Below are 17422 nucleotides of genomic sequence, written 5' to 3'. Positions count from 1 at the left end.
AGTCCTGCCCATTTTATCTTTACAATGTATTTATCCTATATTATAAAGTCTAATATGCAAGTCGACCAAACCGTGGAATGACCGGTTGCTATGATGCACACTGACCACCAGGGGGAAGACGCTCAATGCAGGAGCTGCCCCAGCCTGCAGGCCCAGGCCAGCCAAGGCGGGTGCCTGCAGGGGCCCCCACGATTGCCCCGCTGGTCACCCCACAGATCGGCCCTGATTGCCGGCCAGGCCTCGTGACCCTACCCATGTTCGAATTTCGTGCACCGGGCCTCTAGTGTTTCTATAATCACATCACCTGTACTGTATTTACCTGGACATTTAGCCTATTTTGTTTGCCTCTGTCTCTCTACAGTCTAAATGTATATAGTGTCCAGACTAATGAGCCTTTTAAGGCATGTTTCTGATCACATAATTTCTACTCCAATGTTTCCTATAGTCCATAGAACCTCCACTAGAAATGCAAGATACTCCTTTGAAAAAAAGAAGTCAATAAATTTGAAAGGGATGTATGTTTCATCATCATCTTAGGGAGACATAATTTATAATAACATGTTAAAAGTTTTGATAATACTTTTACAAAAGGAAGCCCTTGATTTGTATTCTAAGTTCATTTTAACCGGTGTTTCACAAATTTGTCCATAAATTAAAAATTTTTTTCATACTACCTATCTTCCTGAGGAATCTCAGTTCCTCAGAAATAATTAGAAATGCTGCCTACTTAAAAAGTTCCATTTGCTCCCCACGTCAATTATTAGAAATGGATTTTTATATAGTATGGTAGAATTTAGTGAGCTTTCAGAATGTTATCAATTAGGCAAATTAGTTTCCTCACTCAAGGTTTGACAAGGTTCAACCCCATCTTTATTCAACATGATGTCTTTGGTAAGTAGGTGGGAAGAAGGAGGCAAGCATGCAGCTGAGAGTCCCTAACCACTGAAGTCACGACTGGCATTGTTACTAATGAAAGGCATTAGGAACATCCTCTGATGAATACAGATAGGTGCAATTATTAATATGCTAATGTAATGTTAAAAAAAGGTAATGGTCTACTTTATTATTGCACTGGAATATTTGAAGGCAGACCTTCTTCAAAATACACTTGTAAATCAGAGGGGAGAAAACATTGCCTTCAGCTTCCCAAAGACCTGAGAGTAACTGAAGTAATGCAACTCTAAAAAATTGCACACTCCATAAACAGACTTTCAAGACTTTCCATAATCTGACCAAGTTGTATTGCCATCCTTCTTTCTTATTCATTATTTTCCCCAGATGGTTGATGCTTGTTTCTGCCTATGTCTATGCCTATTCTAGTCCCTTTAACTAAATTACTTGTCTCATTTTTTGCCATCCAATTGGTCAAAGGTCTTTACATTGCAAAGCACACATCCATTTTAATCAGGTTAAGCAAAAAATGGGCTTTATTGACTTATAGAGCTGGAAAAGTGTGGTGAATGTCTGATAGTCTGTCTACCTGGCAACTGTCTTTCATATATAACACTTCAGTTTTTCCTTTCTTTGGAGCCTCCTCATGTATTTGAGGTGAGACTTCATACCTAGGGATAGAGGTATAATCTAAGTTTTATCTTCCCTACTATATTGAAGCTCCCCAAGGGCAGATGACATATTTAAATTTATCTTTATACTGTATTTGTGTGTACCTATTAAGTGCCTAAAGAGTACATATTAATGAATGCCTGTTAAACGAATGAATGAACTTTACAGATAGACTATCTCCTTAGAATCAAAATCCAAAAATGGAACATTCCAGGAAGGCAAGGGCAGGAATTGTAATCTCTTTAAGGATCCAAATTTAACTAGTTGCCGGGACAGACATGAGTAATATGGTAAGACAAGTGAAGTTTACTTCTATTGAAATGAATCTGCCTCTAGGAACATACCCTAAAGACAGATCCCAATCAAAGACAAATACTTAAAGCACGTAAGTATTTAATGCATTTTAAAATTTACCTTCATATTGTAAAAAATATGGAAACAATTTATGTATCCAAAATAGATGATGGATAAAGAAAAAAAATGAGTGCTTACTATATGTCAGTTTGCTACTAACCACTTTCATAAGGATTATTTTATTTAATCTTCACAATCATTTTGTGATGGGTTAACAAACTTTTTCTGTAAAGAGCCAGATAGCAAATATTTTAGACTTTGTAGTTGTCAATGTAAGAAATGTCCAAAACTGTAGGTAACTTTTTTGTTGTTAATCCTCACCCAAGGATATTTTTGCACTGATTTCTAGAAAGAGAGTGGGAGAGAGGGAGAGAAACATCAATGTGAGAGACACATTGATTGGTTGCCTCCCACCCAGGCCCAACTGGGTGAGACTGAACTTGGAATCGAACCTTTGGTGCATGGGCCCGTGCTCTAACCACTGAGCATGTTGTCCAGGACTGTAGATAACTTTTTTTAAAATATATTTTTTACAGAGAGGAAGGGAGAGGGATAGAGAGTTAGAAACATTGATGAGAGAGAAACATCGACCAGCCACCTCCTGCACACCTCCTACTGGGGATGTGCCTGCAACCAAGGTACACGCCCTTGACCGGAATCGAACCTGGGACCTTTCAGTCTGCAGGCCGACGCTGTATTCACTGAGCCAAACCAGTTTGGCACCTTTTTAATAAGAGTTTATTTGAGCCAAACTGACGACACATGCCAGGAAGCAAGTGTTACCAGAAAGGTTCCACCCTAGAGCGTATCTGCCTTGGACCGGCCGGTAATGTGTGGGTTTTTAATTTCATGCAGGAAAGATCTTACATGAGTCCAGATGATTTTAAGAGTTTGTTTATTAAAGCTGGGGGCAGTGAAACAAGGAAAGGCTTGGGATAGAAGCAGCAGCAAGGACAGAAGTGAGCCAAGTCAGTTCACTAGAAAGTCAGAGAAAAGGAGGTCTTAGAGATAGATTCAGGGGTAAGCCTGGACAAATGGCCACTGCCTGCTGATTCCCTGGGTGCAAGTCTTGTGGGGATCCTTAGAGTTTAGGAGATGCACGCCCTGTGAGAGGTGGAAGGAAAAGGCATGGGCCTGCTCCTGGGAGGGAGAGTACAGCTGGGCCCTTTGGTCTTGAGGGTTTTAAAGGCTTGGAGTTCAGCCTGGCTGATGTGGCTCAGTGGATTGAGTGTCCTCCCATGGACCAAGAGGTCCCAGGTTTGATTGCCAGTCAGGGCACATGCCTGGGTTGTGGGGCTCAATCCCAGGTGGGGGACATGCAGGAGGCAGCCGAGATCAATGTTTCTATCTCTCCCACTGCCTTCCTCTCTGAAATAAAAATATATTAAAAAAAAAAAGAGGTTTGGAGTTCAGGGGAGGTACTCAATAGAACATTCATCAGCATTATGCTAATGCACCAAAATTAGATTTATTCCCTTAACTTCATCCTTTCTTGGTTGGCACAAATGGCACCACGAATTGGATTTTTGCTATTTCTTTGAATAGGGTGATTTAAGCTATTTACCCTCTGGGTGGGGAGGGGTATAAACCATTTACTCTTAAGCATTTTTGGATTTTTCGATTTCCTAGATGACTGTAAGATGCTTGGCCATTTAACTATTGCCTCAGTTTCCCTATCCCACTTGTCCTGGCTTACTCACCTGTCTCACAAGATCTCAAATACTGTAGAGAATAACAGTTTTGCAGCTTCTTTTATGCGTTTGAAACTAAGAATGGAAAGTAAGGAAGATTACATGGAGATGGGAGAAAGCAAGGTGGGGATCAGATTACAGGACAGGCAACAAGATTATGTGCTCTTTTGGACCAGAATCAAACCTGGGACCCTTCAGTCCCCAGGCCTATGCTCTATCCACTGAGCTAAACTGTCTAGGGCTCTTCTGTTTTATTTTTAGTAAGAGGAATTCTAGATTTAAAATGGCAGCAGAGTAAGTGGCTACTGTACAGACACAGTCCCAGGACCAAACTGGAATTACAACTTAACTACAGAAAAACTTCCTGAATAATCAATGGAAGATGCACTGGAGAGAACCCTAATAACAGAGAACAGAAAGTGGAGACCACATAGAGACTGGTAGGAGGGACAGAGGTGTGAAAGGGCTGGCCAGGATCCCACATACAGCAACTGAAGCTCCAGAAAGATATCTCAGCTGTGGGGGGTTGCCATTGAGAACTGTGGGGTCTAATTCCCAAGCTGGGCCCCTCAGTAGAGAGCACCAGAACTGAGAAGGGTGCCCACACAACATCTGGCTAGAAAAAGCAGTGGGGTTGCTATCTGTCAGGGAGAGACAGCTGGAAAGCAGGCACTCTCTTAGAGGGCCAATGCACAAAATTCCCTGTGGAGCCACTCACCTTGTGCTCTGGCAGAGGGACTGGAGCTGTGTGAGCAGAAGCCATGATTTGGGGCTCTAGGGTTAGAGCTCAGAAGGCAGACACTCGATATTGGAAAACACCCTGCCCCATGGTACACAGTTTCTGAGACCCATTAAGAGACTGAGAATAGCCCTAACCGGTTTGGCTCAGTGGATAGAGTGTCAGCCTGCGAACTGAAAGGTCCCAGGTTTGATTCCAGTCAAGGGCATGTACTTTGGTTGCGGGAACATCCCCAGTGGGAGGTGTGCAGGAGGCAGCTGATCAATGTTCCTAGCTCTCTATCCCTCTCTCTTCCTCTCTGTAAAAAATCAATAAGAAAAAAAAAAGAGACTGAGAATAACAATTAGCATCTGGGCAGAAGAAATTGCCCCACCCTGTTAAAAAGACTCTCATCACACCTATGGATAATTGCCTGAGGGTTTTTCAAGATGGAATCCTATCAGTCTATAGGCAGAGGCGGTCTTTGGAGGCTTTGAGTCTTTGCCTGATCTAATAAGTCAAAACAGCTTTTGACACTGTCTTGCACTAGTGTTTGAGAAGTGTAGCAGAGCTACATAATACATAGTCACACACCTAAACGGAGCCAAAATGAGACAAAGAAAAACCCCAAATGAAAGAACAAAAGAATTCTTCAGAAGAAGAGATATATGACATGGAGGTAAGAAATTTATCTGATATAGAGTTCAGAATAATGATGATAAAGATGCTCAACAGCATGAGAATAGATATAGTAACTATGAAAATAGAAATAAAGAATGAAACAACACAAATAAAAAAGCACGTTGGAAGGAATCTACAGCAAATTAGGGGAAGCTGAGGATCAAATCAGTGAATTAGAACTCAGAGTTGAAAGTATCACTCAATCAGAGAATCAGAAATCATATATATATATATTCAGAAGGAGAGCTTAAGGGAGCTGTGGGACAATATGAAATGTAACAAGTGTGCCAGAAGAGGCAGAAAGGGAGAAAGGGATAGAGAAGGTGGTTGAAGAAATAATGGCAGAAAACTCCCCTAATCTAGTAAAGGAAAAAGTCATACAAGTTCAGGAAGCACAGAAAATCCCAAGCAAGAGGAACCCAAACAGGCCCATGCCCAGACACATCCTATTTAAAATGACAAAAATTAAAGGCAAAGAGAGAATCTTAAAGGCAGCAAGGGAAAAGCAAACTATTATCTACAAAGGAGCTCTCATAAGGCTGACACCTGATTTCTCATCAGAAACTCTACAGGCCAGAAGGGAATGGCATGAAGTACTCAAGGTAATGAAACCAAGATCCAGCAAGACTGTCATTCAAAATAGTGAAATAAAGAGCTTCCAAGACAAAAAAAAGGCTAAAGGAGTACATCACCACCAAGCCAGCATTAGAAGAAATGCTAAAGTGACTGCAGTAATGAGAAGAAGAAATACAGAGAGAAACCTAGACATACAGAATTAAAATGGCAATAAATAAGTATCTATCAATAGTAACCTAAATGTATATGGATTAAATGCTCCAATCAAAAGACATAGGGTAGCTGAATGGATAAAAAAAATATGACCCAACTATATGCTGTCTATAAGAAACCCATCTCAGAACAAAAGACACACAGGATGAGAGTGAAGGGATGGAAATTTTTTTTTCATGCAAATAGAAAAGAAAAAACATCTGGAGTAGGAATACTCATATCTGACAAAATACACTTCAAAATGAAGGCCCTCACAAGAGACAAATGTCACTATAATGCTAAAGTGATCAATCCAATCCTGGTAAACAAACATGCATCCAATATAGGAGCACCTAAATATAAAAAAAAAAACAACACTTCTAGAGGACTTTAAAGGAGAGATTGACAACAACACAGTCATAGTGGACTTTAATGCCTCACTGACTTCACAGGATAGATCTTCAAGACAAAAAAATTGACAAGGTAACAGTGACTCTAAAGGACACATTGGACAGGATGGATTTAACTGATATTTATAAAACATTTCACCCCAAAGCTGCAGCATATACATTCATCTAAAGGGCACATGGATCATTCACAAAGATAAACCACATGTTAGTACACAAAAGAAATCTCTACAAGTTCAAGAAGATTGAAATCATACCAAGCATCATCTCAGATCACAGTGAAATGAAATTAGAAATCAACTACAACAGATCCAGGAAGCGCAAAGAACCCCAAACAAAAGGAATCCAAAGAGGACCACACCAAGACACATCATAATTAAAATGCCAAGAGCAAAAGACAAAGAGAGAATCTTAAAAGCAGCAAGAGAAAGAAACTCAGTTACCTACAAGGGAATACCCATACGACTGTCAGCTGATTTCTCAACAGAAACTTTGCAGGCCAGAAGGGAGTGGCAAGAAATATTCAAAGTGATGAATACCAAGAACCTACAACCAAGAGTACTTTATCCAGCAAAGCTATCATTCAGAATTGAAGGTCAGATAAAGAGCTTCACAGATAAGGAAAAGCTAAAGGAGTTCATCACCACCAAACCAGTATTATATGAAATGCTGTAAGAAGAGGAGGAAGAAGAAAAAGGTAAAGATACAAATTATGAACAACAAATATGCATCTATCAACAAGTGAATCTAAGAATCAAGTGAATAAATAATCTGATGTACAGAATGAACTGGTGATTACAATAGAATCAGGGACATAAACAGGAAGTGGACTGACTATTCTTGGGGGGGAAAGGGGTGTGGGATATGTGGGAAGAGACTGGACAAAAATTGTGCACCTATGGATGAGGATAATGGGTGGGGAGTGAGGGCGGAGGGTGGGGTGGGAACTGGGAGGAGGGAGTTATGGGGGGAAAAAGAGGAAGAAATGTAATAATCTGAACAATAAAGATTTAATTTTAAAAAAAAGAAATCAACTACAGTAAAAACACCCCAAAACATTCAAACACATGGGGGCTAATAGCATGTTATTAAACAATAATGGGTTACCAATGAGATCAAGAAAGAAATAAAAAACTTCCTGGAAACAAATGAAAATGAACATACAACTATAGGACACAGTGAAAGCAGTCCTGAGAGGGAAGTTCACAGCTCTACAGGCCTGCCTCAAAAAAACAAGAAAAATTAATAATAAACTATTTAACACTACAGCTTAACAAACTAGAAAGAGAATAATTAGAAACGCCTAGAGTAAGTAAAAGGAAGGAAATAATAAAGATTAGAGGAGAAATAAATGACATAGAGACTAAAAAACAATACAAAAAAAATCAATGAAATAAAGAACTGGTTCTTTGAAAGGATAAACAAGATTGATGAACCGTTAGCCAGACTCATCAAGAAGCAAAGAGAGAGGACCCAAAATATAAAATCAGAAAGGAAAGTGAAGAAGTAACCACTGACATTACAGAAATACGATGGATTGTAAGAAAATACTATGAACAACTATATGCCAAGAAGCTGGACAATGTGAATGACATGGACAAATTCCTAGAAAAAATCTCCAAACACTTAAAAAGGAAGAATCAGAAAACCTGAATAGGCCAGTAACAACTGATGAAATAGAAACAGTAATAAAAGAAAACTCCCAGCAAAGAAAAGCCCGGGGCCGGATGGCTTCAAAGGGGAGTTTTAGCAAACATTCAAAGAAAAAATAACACCTATACTCCTCAAACTATTCCAAAAAATCCAAGAGGAAGGAACATGTCCAAGCTTTTTTGATGAGGCCAGCATTCTCCTAATTCCAAAACTAGATAAAGACACTACAAAGAAAGAGAATTATAGGCTAATGTCCCTGATGAACATAGATGCTAAAATACTCAACAAAATATTAGAAAATCAGATCCAGCAATATATTAAAAAGATCATACACTATGAAAAAGTGGGATTTATTCTAGGGATGCAAGATTGGTACAATATTTGCAAATCAATAAATGTGATATATCGAGAGAGGAGACCAAGATGGCGGCGTAGGTAAACACTGGAGACCGCTGCCGCAAACAACCATTTCAAAAATACAACTAAAAGACGGAACGGACATCACCCAGAACCACAGGAAGGCTGGCTGAAGAGAGACTCTACAACTAGAAGGAAAGAGAACAGCAAATCGAGGCTCAGAGGCGGCGCAGTGTGGAAAATACAAAGGTGCCGAGGTGCGCGCGCAGAGCGGGCTGGTGGCTGAGGGCGCGGTTGTCGTTTTCTGTCGGGAGTGAGTCTCAGACTCTGGGCTCCGGATCCGGGCGAGTCTCTAGGGACCCAGACTCAAACGGGAGAAGCGGGATTGTCCGGCATCGGTTGGAACCTGAGGGCAGCTTTCTCTCTGAGGTTTGCAGCGGCTGCCGGGGTTCTGAGAGGCAGAGCCTCTGGGAACGGGACTGAGCGCGGCCATAACTGCTCCCTCCGCCCGCCCTGTTGATCCCGCCCCACCCAGGCCCTGCGCACAGCCATTTGCCGATCACCTCAGGCAAAGGCTGGATTAGCGCCTCCCCAGAAGGCAGACGTTTTCCATACAGCTGATTCCTATAGCCAGTCGGCCTGGAGGTCAAATCCCTCTAGTGTTAACTACAACAATTAAGGCTTGGCTAGAACAAGACTGTGCACCGAGACCACAAAGGGGTGCACCAAGAAAGCATAAAAGATGCGGAGACAAAAAAACATGACAGAAATGGAGGATATGGAGCTAAGAATCGCAATTTTGAGGGCTTGCCATAAATTTGTGCAGAGCCTCACGAAAACTAATGAGACCCTCGATGCTACGATAAAGAAATTAGAAAGTAAGCATACACGGACTGAAATAAAGAATATTATACCCAATAGCAGACCAGAGGAGCACAATAATCAAACCAAAGATTCCACAAAAAACACCCAATTGGAAAAGCAAAATGAAAAAAGAATCCGAAAGTGTGAAGATAGTGTAAGGAGCCTCTGGGACAGCTTTAAGCGGTCTAATATCAGAATTATTGGAGTGCCAGAAGATGAGAGACAGCAAGATATTGAAAACCTATTTCAAGAAATAATGGCAGAAAACTTCCCCCATCTGGAGAAAGAAATGGACTTACAGGTCCAAGAAGCGCAGAGAACCCCAAACAAAAGGAATCCAAAGAGGACCACACCAAGACACATCATCATTAAGATGCCAAGAGCAAAAGACAAAGAGAAAATCTTAAAAGCAGCAAGAGAAAGAGGCTCAATTACCTACAAGGGAATACCCATACGACTGTCAGCTGATTTCTCAACAGAAACTTTGCAGGCCAGAAGGGAATGGCAAGAAATATTCAAAGTGCTGAATACCAAGAACCTACAACCAAGATTACTTTATCCAGCAAAGCTATCATTCAGAATTGAAGGTCAGATAAAGAGCTTCACAGATAAGGAAAAGCTAAAGGAGTTCATCACCGCCAAACCAGTATTATATGAAATGCTGAAAGGTATCCTTTAAGAAGAGGAAGAAGAAGAAAAAGGTAAAGATACAAATTATGAACAACAAACATGCATCTATCAACAAATGAATCTAAGAATCAAGTGAATAAATAACCTGATGTACAGAATGAACTGGTGATTATAATAGAATCAGGGACATAGAAAGGGAATAGAATGACTATTCTTGGGGGGAAAAGGGGTGTAGGAGATGTGGGAAGTGACTGGACAAAAATCATGCACCTATGGATGAACACAGTGGGTGGGGAGTGAGGGTGGAGGGTGGGGTGGGAGCTGGAAGGAGGGGAGTTATTGGGGGAAAAAAGAGGAACAAATGTAATAATCTGAACAATAAAGATTTAATAAAAAAAAAAAAATAAATGTGATATATCACATAAATTGAAAGACAAAAATCACATAATCATATCAATTGGTGCAGAAAAAGCATTTGACACTATCCAACACCCATTTTTGATAAAAACTCTCAGCAAAATGGGAATAGAGGGATCATATCTCAACATGATAAAGGCCATGTATGACAAACCTACAGCCAACATCATACTCAATGGGCAAAACGAAATCCATTTCCCCTAGGAACAGGAACAAGACAGGGATGTCCGCTTTCACCACTCTTATTCAACATAGTACTGGAATTCCTAGCCACAGTGATCAGACCAGAAGAAGAAATAAAAGGAGGAAGTAAAACTCTCATTATGCCCAGATGCCAAGATATGGTATATAGAAATCCCTAAAGACTCCACCAAAAACTACGAGATTTAATAAATGAATTTGGCAATGTAGCAGGATACAAAATCAACCTGCAAAAATTAATGGCTCGTGCTCACTTCGGCAGCACATATACTAAAATTGGAACAATACAGAGAAGATTAGCATGGCCCCTGCACAAGGATGACACGCAAATTTGTGAAGCGTTCCATATTTAAAAAAAAAAAATCAATGGCTCTTTTATACACCAATAATGAATTCTCATAAAGAGAAACTAAAAAAAGTCCCATTTACCATTGCCACACACACAAAAAATGAGATACTAAGAATAAACTTAACCAAGGAGACAAAGATTTGTACTAAAAAAACTACAATACATTGAAAAAAAGAGATAGAAGAAGATATAGACAAGTGGAAGAATATTCTGTGTTCATGGATTGGTAGAATCAACATCATTAAAATGTCCATACTTGAGCTCCAGTGGTGCAATTGGTTAGCGCGCGGTACTTATAAAATGTCCATACTACCCAAGGCAATCTACAGATTTAATGCAATCCCTATTGAAATACTAACATGTTTTACAGATCTAGAACAAATACTCCAAAAATTTGTATGGAACCAAAAAAGACTCCAAATATCTGCAGCAGTCTTGAGAAAGAAGAACAAAGTTGGAGTAATCACAATGCCAGATGTCAAGTTATACTACAAACCCACTGTAATCAAAACAGTCTAGTACTGAACAGACATACAGATCAATGGAACAGAACAGAGACCTCAGAAGTCGACCCAGTCCATTATGTTCAATTAATATTTGACAAAGGAGACGAAAGCATACAATGGAGTCAAGACAATCTCTTCAATAAATCATGTTGGGAAAATTCAACAGATACATGCAAAAAAAAAAAAGAAGAAAGAAAGAAAGAAAGAAAGAAAGAAAGAAAGAAAGAAGAACCACCGACTTACACCATATGCAAAAATAAACTCTAAATGTATAAAAGCTTAAACGTAAGTTGGGAAATGATAAAAATCATAGAAGAAACCTCAGGGAGCAAAATCTCAGACATCTCTCATAGCAATATGTTTATGGAAACATCTCCTAGGGCAAAGGAAACTGGAGAAAATGAACAAATGGGACTACATCAAAATAAAAAGCTTCTGCACAGCAGAAGAAACAACAAAATGAAAAGAGCACAGTGTATGAAAGAACATATTTGGCAATGATACATCTGATAAAGGGTTAATATCCAAAATATGTAAGGAACTCATAGAACTTAACAAAAGGAAGACAACCCAATTAAAAATGGGCAAATGACCTAAATAGACACTTCTCCAAAGTGGACATACAGATGGCCAAGAGACATGAAAAAATGCTTAAAGTCACTGATCACCAGTGACTTTGAAAACGACACCAGTGCAAATGAAAACAATGAGATATCACCTCACACCTGTCAGAATGGCTATCATCAAGAAATGACAAGTGGTGGCAAAGATGTGGAGAAAAGGGAACCTAGTACACTGCTGGTGAGAATACCAACTGGTGCATCCACTGTGGAAAACAGTATGGAGTTTCCTCAAAAATTTAAATATGGAACTGCCATTTGATCCAGTGATCCCACTTCTAGGAATATATCCTAAGAAACCCAAAACACCAAAAAGAAAGAATGTATGCACCCCTATGTTCATAGCAGCATAATCCACAATAGCTAAGATCTGGGAACAGCCCAAGTGCCCATCTATAGATGAGTGGATAAAAATGCTGTGGTACATTTATACCATGGAATACTATGCAGCAGTAAAAAAGAAGGATCTCTTACCCTTTGAGACAGCATGGAGAGACCTGGAGAGTATCATGGTAAGTGAAATAAATCAGTCAGAGAAAGACAAGTATCACATGATCTCACTCATATGTGGAATTGAAAGAACAAAATAAATTGATGAATGGAGTGGATCCAGAAACTTGGAAGCATGGAGCAGAGTGGGGAATCTTGGAGGGAAGGTGGGTGGTTAGGCGGTAATCAACCAAAGATCCACATATATGCATAACCCATGGACACAGACAGTGAGGTGGTGAGGGCCTGGGGTGTGGGGGCAGGGGTCAATGCAGGAAAAAGGGGACATATGTAATACTTTAAGCAATAAAGATTTAAAGAAAAGATTATGTGCCTTTTGAGGGTGGTTCTTTTTTTTTTTCTTTTTAAAAAAATATATTTTTATTGATTTAAGAGAGGAAGGGAGAGGGAGGGAGAGATAGAAACATCAATGATGAGAGAGAATAATTGATTGACTGCCCCTTGCATGCTCCCTATAGGGATTGAGCCTGCAACCCGGGCATGTGCCCTTGACCAGAATCTAACCCAGGACCCTTCAGTCCCCAGGCCAAAGCTCTATCCACTGAGCAAAACTGGCTAGGGCCATTTTTTTTTGAGAGAGAGAAAATATTTATTTGTTGTTCCACTTATTTATGTGTTCATTGGTTGATTTTTGTATATGCCCCATCAGGAAATCGAACCTGCAACCTTTTGAAAATAGGACAACGTTCTAACCAACTGAGCTACTCTGCCAAGGAGGGTGGTTATTTCAATGGTATATTAATCTAGATCAACCTTTTTCATGGCACACATAAACTAATTATTAAAATTCTGTAGCACACCAAAAAATACTTGCAATTTTTATTCATTCACACTGGACAGCTATTGTTGCATTGGCTGTTAGCATTTTTTTAAAAATAAGTTTTTAGGGATTTCAGAGAGGAAGGAAGAGGGAGGGAGAGAGAAACATCAATGATGAGAAAAATCACCCATTGGTCGCTTCCTGCACACCCCACACTGGGAATCGAGCAGGCAACCTAGGCATGTGCTCTGACCAGGAATCGAACCGTGACCTCCTGGTTCATAGGTCGACACTCAACCGCTGAGCCACGCTGGCGGATGGCTGTTAGCATTTTTAAATTTGACAATTGAAGGGAAATGAAGTCAGTGCCTCTGACTAAACAGTCAGGTATTGCATGTTTTAAAAATTCTTGCAGCCCACTGTCGAAAAGCACTGACGTAGATGCATAGAAACAATGCATTCAGAGTTGGCTTAAAGCAAAGGTAAACCTTTTACTAAAGTTATATGCCTGGGGCGACTACCCACTATGAGCTAGCTGCCCAGTTAGGAATTTATAATCAGATCACCCTGTGAGTTTACTTTCCATAGAAACCCCTTTTAAATCTACATAGTCCAAGAGGAAAAACTGAGAGTATTATGTGTGTACTTACATAACAACAGACACAGTGCCCAGCTGTAATGGTTCACTGGTTGAGCATTGACCCATGAACCAAGAAATCACCAGTTTGATTCCTGGTCAGGGCACATGCCTAGGTTGTGGGCTTGATCAACCCCAATAGGGGGCATGCAGGAGGCAGCCAATAGAGAGAGAGAGAGAGAAAGAGAGAGAGAGAGAGAGAGAGAGAGAAAGAGAGAGAGAGATTTAAAAAGTGCAATATTAAAACAAAAGTGGAGTCTTTTAAGCCCATTGTGTAAAGACACACTCTGAGTTATAACTCAGTGGCACTCCCTGGCCAGGTGGTTGGAGTGTCATCCCAATAAGCCAAGGTTGCAGGTTCAATTTCCCGGTTAGGGCACATATAAGAATTAACCAATGAATGCATAAATAGGTGGAGCAACTAATCAATGTTTCTCTCTCAAATCAGCTAAAAAGAAATTTAATCCTCACCTGAGGATATGTTTATTAATTTTTTGAGAGAGAGAGAAACATCGATGTGAGAGAGAAACATTAACTGGTTGCCTCCTGTATGCACCCTGACTGGGGATCAAACCCGAAACCTAGATATGTGGCCTGACGGGGAATCAAACCTGCAACCTTTTGGTGCAGAGGACAAGGCTCCTACCAACTGAGCCACCTGGCCGGGGCAAAAAAAACCAACCTAAAAACAATGAAATAAATAACTCAGTAGCACAACTGAAAGGACTTTTTAAAAATTAAAAACAATATAAATGGTATTATACTGCACATATTCTTCTGTGGCTAACTTATTTTCTCTACTTGATTTGGCTTGGGTTATCTGGACTCTGACAGTATTTTACATATACATTATTATTCATGGCCTACTTCATTTCAAGCAAAGCAAAAGACATTGCCACCCCAGAGAATTTCAGGATTGTTGGGGAGGAATTCTGTAAAACTTGCCAAATTGGGACATACCAGCAATTTAAAAATAATCCAGTATGTTGATGTGGGAAGGCTGTGCATATAAATTCTTTAATTATCTCCCCTTTTGGCTAAATTTGAGTTTTGTGGCATGAGAGTGGCTCTGCATTTGCACCGCTGCCATGACATTTGATGCCAGTTTCACTTGGCTCCTTCCTCGGCCTGAGTTTGGAGCAATGTGGCAGTTCTGTGATGTGGCCACAGTTTCCACAGTAAAGCCATCCATTTTAATAAAGCAAAGGTCTAGCCCATTGAGTCTAGTTGAATACAGCTGTTGCATTGATCTCTTCTGATGCTACAGCCGTTGAGTTCATTTCCTTAATCACATTTTCCATATGGGTAAAAGCATGAAGCTGCCTGGTATCTTCCAGAGTGCATGCATTCTAATTTCAGAATTTAATCAAATGGAACTGGCTTCCTGACAGAATAAACAGAGCAAAATACTGTATCCAGACCAGCTGCCAAACTAGTAGCCTGAATTTATTTTCCCTTGCTTTGCTAAATGCATCTTGAATTTTTGAAAACATAGTCCAGGTTAAGGAAATTTAGAATTTTTGAAGCAAGACCAGTCACTTCTAATATTCTTCCATAAATACATCCATTAAATTTCAAAAACTAGGTAGCTGAGTTAATCCTTTTTCACATGTCTGTGGCCAGAGAAGAAAACATGTTCCTCCTTCCTACGAACACAGGGATTGTGTGTGCAGACCCCTGCCATTTGGGCTAATCTCATAGTAGAGAGTGCCTGTAAATATCCATACATTTTTTTCTGATTACTTCCCCTGTGCTTCTTATTTGATTCTGACAATCTAACTCATATCTGAAATCTCTCCTGGTATTTTCTATGCCACTTTTTATGTATTATTCCATATCTAATATAGATATATGGATAAACTTGTAATATAGATATACTTGTAATATAGATGCAATGTAGCAACCAGGACACATAGAGAGCAATAAGAGTCAGCTGGTAAATTACCTGTTCCTCAAACCACTTGGCTTGTGAAAGGAGGCTTGAGGAGGCGCAGAATACATTACCAGCTCCTTTGTTATTGCTAATTTTATTTTTTTCATCTGCAAAATAGACTCTTTTATTGCAGGTGTGTCTTTCATTAACCACAAATATTTTGTTTATATTTATGTTGCAATCTCATTTACCCTTTAACACCAAACTAGGGATGGCCTTTGGAAGGGGGATATGTATGGACAGAACTTTATGGTTCAGTCAGAAGACACTTGGAAATAGCCTTAAATGGACACCACTCCCCACAGTGGTGTATTCACATCATAGCTTCCTGGAGGCCCTGAAGTTACCTTCCCCACCTCCAGTTCATATCCCAGCTCCTTTCTAGGCTATCCCCATTCGTATAACAACACTGGGCTCAGCTGTCACTTCCTCCTAGAAGCCTTTCTTGCTCTCTTCTGTATCTTCACACTCTTTCTTGGTTTTAAATACCATCCATAATCTAAGGACTCCTCAAATTTAAATTCCTCGTCCAGCTTTCTTCTGAACTTCAGATATTTATGTATAACTAGAGATCCAGTGCACACATTTGTGCACCGGCAGAGTCCCTCAGCCTGGCCTGCGCCCTCTCACAATCTGGGACCCCTCGGAGGATGTTGGAGAGCCGGTTTCAGCTCAATTCCTGCAGGCCAGGCTGAGGGACCCCACCAGTGCAGGATTGGTGTGGGGGAGGGACCGCTGGAGGGCTCCAGGGCATGCCAATCCATCTTACCCAGTCCCTATTGGGGCTGATTGGGCCAGCCAGGGAGGGACTGTGGGAGGTTGGCCAGCAGGGGAGGGATCACAGGAGGGCTCCAGGGCATGTCTGGCCCATCTAGTCCAGTCCCGATCAGCCGGACCCCAGCAGCAAGCTAACCTACGGGTTGAAGCGTCTGCCCCCTGGTGGTCAGTGTGAGTCATAGCGACTGGTCGAACAGTTGAACGGTTGGACACTTAGCATATTAGGCTTTTATTATATAGGATTGTTTACTCAATATCTCCACTTAGATGGCATCTGAAATTAAACATGCCCAAACGAAAATCATTACCCCTCCTTCAAAAAACCCAAACCTGGCACTAATGTTGAATTAGTTTTCTATTGCTATGAAACAAATTGCCAAAAAATCTAGTGGTTTAAAGCTACAGTAAACATTTTTTGTCTCACAGTTCCTGAGGGTTGGGAATTTGGAATTAGTTTAGCTGGGTGATATTGGCTCAAACTCTCTCATGAGTTTGCAGTCAAGAAGTTGGCAAGGGCTGCAGTCATCTGAGAGCTTAAATGGGTATGGAAGATCTCCTCTCAAGATAGTGACTCATATGGCTGCCAAGTTGGTAGGACACCTCAGTTTCTTCACGCGTGAACTTCTCCATAAGGCTTCTTAGAGCTGCTTGAATGTTCTAACAACACAGTGGCTGGCTTCCCCCAGAGCAGATAATCTAAAAGAGAGCAAGGAGGAAGCTATATCATGACTCAGCCTCATAAGGTAAACACTTGGTCAATATTCTATTGTTCACACAGGCTACCCATGATTCAGTGTGGAAGGGAACTACACAAGAGTGTAAATACCGGGAGGCGAGGATCATTGGGGTCATCCCAGAGGCTGGTTACCACCTCTGTCTATCCAGTTGTTCATATCAGAAACCTGAGAGTCATCTTTGACACCTCTGTCCGCCCCCTTTAGTCAATACCAAGTCTACTCTACTTCATCTATACTTTGATTATATCTACTATTATTGCTCTAGTCCAAACCAGTCACCTCTTGTCTA

General features: G+C 40.5%; 2 non-coding genes across 2 annotated transcripts; both read left to right on the top strand.

Moving 5' to 3' along the window:
- The first annotated feature begins 10550 nt into the window (after positions 1–10550).
- Positions 10551–10657, top strand: LOC139019182 (U6 spliceosomal RNA). Its single transcript, XR_011473061.1, has one exon. It is a non-coding gene; the product is annotated as a U6 spliceosomal RNA (small nuclear RNA).
- A 3259-nt stretch (positions 10658–13916) lies between these two features.
- On the top strand, positions 13917–13999 carry LOC139019148 (small Cajal body-specific RNA 1). The gene has a single exon (XR_011473040.1). It is a non-coding gene; the product is annotated as a small Cajal body-specific RNA 1 (non-coding RNA).
- Positions 14000–17422: the final 3423 nt, after the last annotated feature.

Source organism: Myotis yumanensis, unplaced genomic scaffold (genome assembly GCF_028538775.1).
Source record: "Myotis yumanensis isolate MYYU_CA2020_CCGP unplaced genomic scaffold, mMyoYum1.0.hap1 SCAF_10, whole genome shotgun sequence".
NCBI lineage: Eukaryota > Metazoa > Chordata > Mammalia > Chiroptera > Vespertilionidae > Myotis > Myotis yumanensis.
The sequence above is the reverse complement of the archived record's forward strand: the minus strand, read 5'-3'. Positions and strand labels throughout refer to the sequence as shown.